The following is a 9596-nucleotide window of genomic DNA, read 5'->3' as shown; positions in this document are numbered from 1 at the left end:
TATTCTTTGACCATCATAGATACATCAGCTTATAGGGAACTATTAATTATAGAAGGTGATTAATTTGACTCATAATTTGAATTGAACCAGCTGAAGATAGTGAGCAGCAAATACCAATCAATCCCTTGGCCTCTAAGCCTTTGTGAAGAAAATCTAAGGTGGCAAAATCAGGCAGGATACACTCTTGCACATCCCATCCTCCTCTCCAGCTATGGCTTTATTTCTTTTTTTTAAATCTTGCACTTAAACTTCCATTTCTCTTTAGCTTATGATTAAATCTCTCATTGAAAGCCATTTATTTTTCTTTGGATGATAGATTGCTTGAGGAAAGAAATTGGACTGCATTAATATATCTATGTATTCAGAAAATCTTGTAAACTACAATAAAATGTCAAAAATATTAAAGATACATTATATCTACTGTGAAAACATTTCTATACCTAGAATTTACTGTAAGAAAAGACCTTAAAATACCAATATTTTATTTTTTTGACAAGCTCACAAAAATATGAAAATATAAGGTAATATATGCTCTAGTATGTACATATAGAGACATTTTTCTATTTAGGTAAGTATAATTTTTTTATTAGTTATTGTCATACATGATAGTTTGGTGTAGAGCCTCTCATTAAAGATCTGCTTATCATTTATGTAGAATGCGTATATATGTAGATGTAAGATCTTAAGAGAGACAGATCTGCTTTTGATGTCCACACTATTACTGTTAATTAATAGAGTTTTTGTTTGTTTTTTTATTTGTTTAAAACAAAGAAGACTCCAAATTATTCCAGGAAAGCAGCAGCTGTCATAATAACCTAAAACTGCCATTGGTAAGTAACCTGGTGCCTTTAAAAGTTGCAAACTCCTAGCATGTGTTTTTGCTATAATGAGCTAACATTAATTTAATGCTTACTACTAGCACCGTTTTTTCATTATATAAACTCATTTAATATTCACAACACCCTAGAAGCAATTATTGTCATCTCCATCATAAGTTTCAAAACTGAGGCAAAAAGAACTTTGATAAATGTTTCAAGGTAGGAGCTACAATTCAAACCAGTGGATCTGGGTGTAAGCCCATGCTCTTAATCACTTTGTTGTATTTTACCCTGTCTTCTAACTTGAAACTTCCTCATTGACGACTCATTCAATTCCTGTCTATGTGTTAATGGGAGGAGCTATTTTATTTTATCTATTTTACTATTTATGTATCTTAGTCTATTTGAGCTTTTCTCAAAATATCACAGACTAGATAGTTTATAAACAACTGAAATTTATTTCTCACAGTTCTGGATATTGGGAAATCCAAGATCAAGGTGCCAACAAAGTTACGGTCTAATGAGATCCCTTTTTATAAATCACAGCTGGTGCCTTCTTGCTGTGTCCTCGACAGGGCAGAAGAGGCAAGGAAGCTCTCTGGAGCTTCTTGCAGAAAGGCACTATTCCCATCTAGGAGGGCTCCACCCTCATAAACTAAGCACCACCCAAAAGCCCTTTTCCCTAATTACCGTCATTTTGTGGGTTAAGATTTCAACACATAAATTTTGAAGGGATGCAAATATTCAGAACATAGCACTACTATTTATTTTATCTACTTTTTTCTGAGCCAGTAGATCTTGTTTTCGTTGTTGTCTATTCTACTTGATACTCTGGTGGTGGGACTATGACAATTGAGAGGCACAGACATTCAGAATTTCTCAAATTATTTTTTCTCTCTCTCTCTCTCTCTCACACACACACACACACACACACACACCCCAAAATAATGCTTTAAAGTACTTCTTTTTTGATTATTATATGAGAATATGGAGGAAATATTTTTGAAAGACCATGTTTAACAGGATAGAGTGATCTCAATTTGTACATAGATTTTCAAAAAGACTTTTGTGACAAGACTTATGCAACAATGATATCCTGATAAAATTAAGGGGTGTCAAATGCTTGCTTCTGCAGAAGCTCATAGAGTTGCAGTTGCTGGTTGGAATCACAACAAGCCAAGACATGATCATCATTTTTCATGTCCAGAAATCAGATTGTGTGAGTGTGCTCAAGGAGCACTCTTCCAATGATTCCAAACACCCCAGAGACCATTGTATAAGTGAAGATGTCAGTGAACTAATTCATAATGAGAATTATAGCGACCAAATGAACAACATCTGTCGTGTTTAGAGGTTAGAGCATTCTTCCCCTGTTGGTCCTTGTGATTGAAGATAAATCATAAACTGAGTGTTGCTCACTAAACATAGAAGAGATCAAGGAGAGTTAGAAAGGACTCCCAAAATTGATGTAACTTTGTTGTCACGTTTTGGTGACTACCCCAGTGCTCATTCCTGAAAGGAAAGTTATAAAGAGCATTTTTTTTCCCTGTCACTTGCCTGTGCAATATTTTGTGATTTTGACTACCTCTTATTAGTTAAAAGATTATTTTTTAAATTAAATGATCATCCTTTCATGAATGTTATGAATAGCTAAGAATTTACAAGTAAACACAGATATGTTTTAAAATCTATTATTCATAATTTTCAAAAAAAAACTATGTGCTAAATTGAAGTCCTTTACAGGAGACATCTTGGAAAACCTCTCCAATGTATCTGTGGGAAAACCCTTTTTGTGCATGGGAAACATTTCATTACATTGTAGTGCAGAGCTAGACAATAAAATGATGTGGATCAGAAATAATATCCAAGACTCTTTTTATTTATCTATAACTTTCATTTTTGTCTTTCTACCATTTCAATTTTGTTAAAATTGTCATTCAATGACCATTTGAAAATTATTAGAGGCTTCGAAGCTTTATTGGATTTAGAGCTAATGTGATGCCAAAAAAAACGTACTGACAATTGCTCTGAGTATTCATTTCTCTCTCGATTCAGAGACAATCAAATTTGTTCCCACCTTGTGAAACTCAGCCATCATCAGTCACCTTGGTCCCTCAAAACAATCAATCTACGTAATAGGAAAATGTAAAAATCCCGGGTCAGAAAAAAGCTCTTGCTACTTGAAAGCTAAAGAATATTTTATTAACATATTATAGAGATTTCAACTGTGCATTCAGCATAAATTGGAGAAATATTTTTATGTTCTATCTTTCTTTTCAAATGAGGTGAAAACTAGACTTCCTAAGGTTATCTCTTTGTATAAACTTTCTTGAAAAAATTAAATGTTCCACTATCTCACTTTTTAATCTATAACATGAGCATGTTTTTAAAATCTATTCTTAAAAAAACATTAGAATAAATTATCATAATTTGACCCTATACTTAAGTATTTATCTTAGTTTAATCTCTAGATCAGTATAGAAATCAAAATGTAAATTAATATTTAGCAAATAGATAATAAGACCTTTTTAATTCATCTATGCTTACCAAAGTTTACCAAGGCAGGATTAATTGACTTTCCAAAGTTCTTTTTTGCCTTTATTTTTATAGTAATGTCTAGCAAGTAAATTAAACTTTAAAGTAAACAAATTGTTTGAAGATCTGAACAGGAAAAAAACGCAGAAGGAAAATATCTTAAACTAATGGAGTTTCAGATTTTAAAGGAGAAAATCATAAATCAGCAAAAATAAAGACATTCAATTTTTTTCAAAAAAATGTTAGTGTACTTATTAACACAGCAGGGCTCATAGTACTCTGAAAGAATTTGTATATATTGACTCATGTATGATAATTAATAAATAGATAAAGTTTTCATATTACTCATATATCAAAATAAATCTCATGTTTTGAAACTAACTTAGAATTATTTAGGATTTTCATATAATAACATGTCAGAGTCTTTTGACATAAAAAAGGCAAACTCGGTGAGGTAAATTAACAGAGACAAACCAAGTTGAAATAAAAGCTGTGTAAAGAAGAGAGTTTCAGTATGAGAATCATAGTCATGGAAAGCATTTACTAAAATTGCTACCAAGAAGCAAAAAGAAAACTATGGCACATATCTCTTTGTGAAGAGGGTATTTTAGACTTGTCGTTTGAATACCTAAAGAAGAAATTGGTGCAAAAACTTAATGATATCATGATTCTCTGCAAGAATAGAGAAGAAAGAGTTGGAAGTAGAGCTGAAAATGAACCCGCAGCTCTAAAAGGAGTTTGGTTTTGTGTAAAATTTTTAAAGAGATTTATAACTATTTAACACCTCTTTTTAAGGATAATTTCGAGTAAGACCCTTCTTGAAAGGAGAAGAAATGTGCTAGTGCTAGTGATTCATCAAATAGAACAGCACAGATTAGAGCTGAGGCCTGTTTTCTTGTCTCCCTGACAACTTCCCTGTTTCCCAGAGGTCTTGAGAAAATGTTTGCTTACTTCTCACCAAATGGCATTCCCTTTTTTTAGGTATCCTCTCTTCTTTTCCTATTTTTTTTTAAAAAAATTAGCCATCTTTGACTTTGTATAGTTTATTTATTCAAATACTTGTTGCACCCTAACCGTGTGCTACTCACTGATGTTAAAAGATGTGGAAGGTGTAGCCCCTGACATTGAAGAACTTACACACTAAATGAGCTGCAAACAAAGCAAATAAACCAAACCTTAAACCTCAATGGCACATCCATTTCACTGATGACTTATGATGCCAGACCCTTATTCACATGCATGTGGGCCACCCATATAGATTCTTTGAAGTGACTATTCAAGACTTGCCTCTTTCTAATGTGTTCTTTATTATTTTATTATTGAATTTCAGGGGGGCGGTTATATATTGTGAATACAAGTCCTAATGTCAGTTTTTTGTGTCACTAATGTTTCCCCCTGGTCTACCACTTGCCTGCTTATTTCATTAATGATGTCTTTTGACTTTTTTATTTTTATTTTCTGTTTTTTTCCATCTGCTTTTCGTTTGTTCTCTTTCTCTGTTATTTGGGGGAATAGGTGAGAATATTTTTATACTTTGTCTAATATCTTTTATTTCCATTTTATTTATGCCTTTTTGTGTTATTTTTTAGTGGTTGTTAACTATGCAAATTTAACATCTATTTTTAAAGATGATTTCATTCTTTCACAAACAATGTATGAACTTTACAATAGTATATATTAGCAATTTATCTTCTATGTTCTTATTATTATATTCTTTTACTTATATTATATACCCCTCAATACATTATTTTTGCTTTAACAGTCAATACTTTTTAAAGAGTATTAAAGATGCACACACATACATATATACACACATACATGTATATATGTATAAAATAACTTTTAAAGGCCCTTGTGTTAACATGTTTAAACTTTCTCATGTCCTTCCATTCATTCTTCAGAATTCACTTTCTATCTAGTGAATATTCCTTTAATCTTAAAATTTTTAACTTAATTTGGGTTACAAATTTAATGGAGGGTACATTTTTTCAGTTTATAACTAGCTGAAAATGTCTTTATTTCATCTTTACTTTTTAAAATGAAGATATAATATACATATAATAAATTTCATCGCTATTAATATATGTAATTGATCACTCATCTTTTGCTAGGCCTTATTGTGGGAGCTGAGTCAATCTATGCAAAGGTCAAGCTGGGTTTGGGTCTGCTGTTACTTTTGCTGCATTTGGTTTATCATGGGTTTCAACTGCATCAAGTACTACTTTGTGCCGATATTGGGGCTGGTTTGTCAGTTTTTCTCAGTGTCATTTCTGCCTTCAGCTTAGGTGTTTCAATACCTCAAAAAAAAGTCTTCCTTACACTATATCTTGTTCCATTAGTAGAATAGTGTTACTTGTTAGTTAATACTTGTAAGCCTAGTGGTAATAGTGGGGGGATGGAAGCTTGTATTCTGTTGTACTGTTTAAGCTTTAGCCTTAAATAGCATTGGGTCCCTAGGTCTCAGGGATGAGGCCTTCTTAGGGATTCTGTCCTTCTGTCAGATATAGACCTGGTGGGGGCCAGCAAGAGGAATTTGACTATACTTTCTAAAGTAGCATTCAGTGCTGTCCTGTCAGTTTTGCTATTTTAGCATCCTCTATGTTTCACTTACAGAACTTTATAGAATTTACTTTCAATTCGTTTTATTTAATTATTTGTTCATTTTTTTCTGTTTCACTTATAAGAGATAATAACCTCACTGAGGATAAGAGTAAGTCTATTTTTTGACTTTCATATCCACAATACTTAGTAAAGGGCTTAGATCATAATTACAACTTAGAAAATATATTTGAATGAAATAATGAATGCTTGTTTTAGTTTTTGGCAAAAGATTAGTTTTATCTTTTATGTAACTTTTGTTAATATTTAATTTTAAGTGTACAGAAAAGTTACAAAAATAATACAAGAAAATACCATATACCCAGTCAAAAGTTTAGCTATACTCCTGCATGATATTGCTGCCTTAGCACCCACTTTGTTTGGCCAAACAGCTTGTGGAGGCCTTCAGCCAACACTAGTCTCTCATGCACATGCATGCCTACAGAGTCACAAGCAAATATAAGCTCTTGATATGACTTCCACAATAACCCTATGATCAACAGTCTCCCCTGTGGCCTAAGGCCTTCCCCTTGTGTGCCCTTTAGATAAGACTCGTGTGGAGTTTACAAAAACTCAGCATTTTTTGGTTTGACTGAACAAATTCAGTCTTAGAGCAGGAACCTAAAAACATTCCACCAAGGGCCTTAATAAAGGCATATACCCATGCTGCCATTCTCTCTATCTGTACTCTGCCTTGATTTTCTTTATGGCCCCGCAGGTGTGCCATGTGCCTCCTCTAGGACTTGTGAGTAATAAACTTCTCTATTTCAATTTCTCTTGTGATCTATAGTTGAACAGAGGCTTATCATCTGGCATCCTGTGCTCTACTTAATAAATGTTAACAAGGTCATAAGATACTCATTACCCAAATTTATTATTTCCATTTTGCCCTTGGATTTATCATCATTTTTTTTCTCCTTCTGTGTATTTGTGTACATATATGTACATATTTTTTCTGAATTATTTGAGAGTAATTTAGAGAAATTTATCTTTTATCCTGTTTATCCCTTAAGAACTGTAGTGTATATTTCCTAAGAACAGTAGCTTTTTATTCTATAGCCATATCATAATTATCAAAATTAGGTAATTTAAATCTCTAAATTGGCATTAAAAGAAAAATCAATAATAAATTAGAATTAAATCCAAATAAAACAGTAAGAAAATATATACAGACTACTACATTTAAAAGATCTATAATAAAAATCTATAATAAAATAATAAGAAATATATTTCAATCAAAAGGAACATACATTAATAATAAAATGCAATAGTAAATTGACTAAAAAAGAAAGTTATAGTATAAAAACACTAAAATAATGTTTAAACAAATAAAAGACTAATTATAAAATAAACTTAAAAGTAACATGTATAACAAGTTTTAAATACACAAAGCACAAATTGAAAAAATTAAAGGAAAAACTAACAAAAACAAAAAGTAGGAGACTTTAGTATAATTCTGTCATTTGCTTATAAAAGAATTAAATAAAACATTTTATAAATGATGCAATACTTTTATAAGATTTTTACATGTAATATTTTATATGCAATAGTAACAAAATACTTATTATGTCACACGCACATAAATTTTTATCAAAATTGATAATATACTGCATCGAACATCTAACAATAATGTCAAAGGATTAAAATCAGTTTTTTCTATTGATTGGAGTGGACTTAAGATACTAATCAATATGTAAAATAACTAATCATTTCATAATGATTTAGAAATAAATCAATATATTTCAACATAAGCTATGGGCTAAAAAGAGAAATAATGATAAATTTAGAAAATATTTTAAAGTGAATGAATAATAAAAATATTACATATCAAAATGAGTGAGATACAGCAAAAACAGTATTTGAGAGAAATTTATAGCCATAAATGCATGTATTTGGAAAGAAGGAAGAATAAGAATCTATGGTGTTTATCTTAAAAATTATGCTTAAAAATTAAAACATAGAATACATAAGGAAGGAAAAAAGATAAGAGCATAAATTTTGAAATAAAAAATACATAAAATATAAATAAATCAACAAAGCCAAATGTTTGTTCGATTAGATGGCTAATATAAATTGATAAACTCCTTGAAATCTGATAAATAAAATGAGAAAAATAGACCAATATTAACAACCAGTAAATAAAAAGAGAGATAACCACAAATCTTAAAGGTGTAAAAATGTATACTATAAATTATCTTTTATTATAAACTTAACAATTTAGATAAAATGGACAAATCTTTAGAAGAGCAGAACACCCACACTCACAAAGAAGTAGAAAATAAAACTATTCTTTAACTATTAAAGAAATTGTATCTGTAATTGTAAAAAAAAAGTCTCCCAATAAGATAATGGCTGCCTTGATGAATTTTCCAAACATTTCTGGAATGTATAAAACTCTATTACACAAACTCGTCTGGAAATTCAAAAGTGAGAAAACACTATTCACCTTGTTTTACAAGGCTTCTCCAACTTTAATACCAAATGAAAATTTTGAGCCAATTACTCTTATGAACATAAAGGAAAAGCCTAAGTAAATTAGTAAATTGAATTCTTAGGAAGCAGAATTCAGCAATATACAGAAAGATTATATATTAGACTGAGTTGAAAATTTTTTTCAGCTTTATTTTTTAATAAAATAAAACGTATATACAGAAAAGTATAGAAAGTACTCCATGCATTTTCATAAAGTGAACACACCTGTGCAATCAGAACCCAAATCCCAAAAGAGAATAGTATAGTATCCTTGAACCTACTCAGTTTCCCCCTCTCAGTAATATTTCATCTAAGTAACCATAAACGTGATTTCCTTTTTCTTTCAGCTTAATTAGGAAGTTATTCTTTTTGTCCGACATCTTAGCAAGGCTGCGGTGGTAGCAACTCTCGAAACTTCGTTATGTTGCCCAAGGACGACAAGAAGAAGAAAGATACTAGAAAGTAGGCCAAGAAAGACAAAGACCCAATGAACAAATCTGGGGGCAAGGCCAAAAGGAAGAAGTGATTCAAAGACGAAGTTCTGGACAAGCTTAATAACCTAGTCTTGTTTGACAAAGCAACATATGATAAACTCTGTAAGGAAGTTCCCAACTATAAGCTTATAACCCCAGCTGTTATCTCAGAGACAGATCAGAAGCTCCTTGACCAGGGCAGCCCTTCAGGAGCTCCTTAGTAAAGGGCATATTAAACTAGCTTCAAAGCACAGAGCTCAAGTAATTTACATCAGAAACACCAAGGGTGGAGATGCCCCAGCTGCTGGTGAAGATGCATGAACAGGTCCCACCAACTGTACACTTTGAAAATAAAAGCTTATTACATCAAAAAAAAGGAAAAACGGAAAGAAATTGTTGACATATAACATATCTAAGTTTAGGTGCACAGGAGATGTTTTTTATAATTGAAAAATTAATCAATATAATTCACTACATGTATAGAATAAAAAGAAAAGTCATATGAAAATATCCATAGATGTAGAACAAAAATTTGATAGCATTTAAACATCCATTTATAACATAAAACAACATTATTCCTCAGTATCTGTGAAGGATTGGTCCCAAAATTCCCTGCAGATACCATAATTTACAGAAGCTCAACTTCCTTATATAAAATGGTGTAGTATTTGGATATAACCAATACACACACATATACACA

At 31.3% G+C, this 9596-nt stretch overlaps 1 pseudogene; it reads left to right on the top strand.

Moving 5' to 3' along the window:
* The first annotated feature begins 8789 nt into the window (after positions 1 to 8789).
* Positions 8790 to 9272, top strand: LOC105292256 (annotated as a pseudogene).
* Positions 9273 to 9596: the final 324 nt, after the last annotated feature.

The sequence above is a fragment of the Pteropus vampyrus genome, unplaced genomic scaffold, assembly GCF_000151845.1.
Source record: "Pteropus vampyrus isolate Shadow unplaced genomic scaffold, Pvam_2.0 Scaffold55, whole genome shotgun sequence".
Lineage (NCBI taxonomy): Eukaryota > Metazoa > Chordata > Mammalia > Chiroptera > Pteropodidae > Pteropus > Pteropus vampyrus.
The sequence above is the reverse complement of the archived record's forward strand: the minus strand, read 5'-3'. Positions and strand labels throughout refer to the sequence as shown.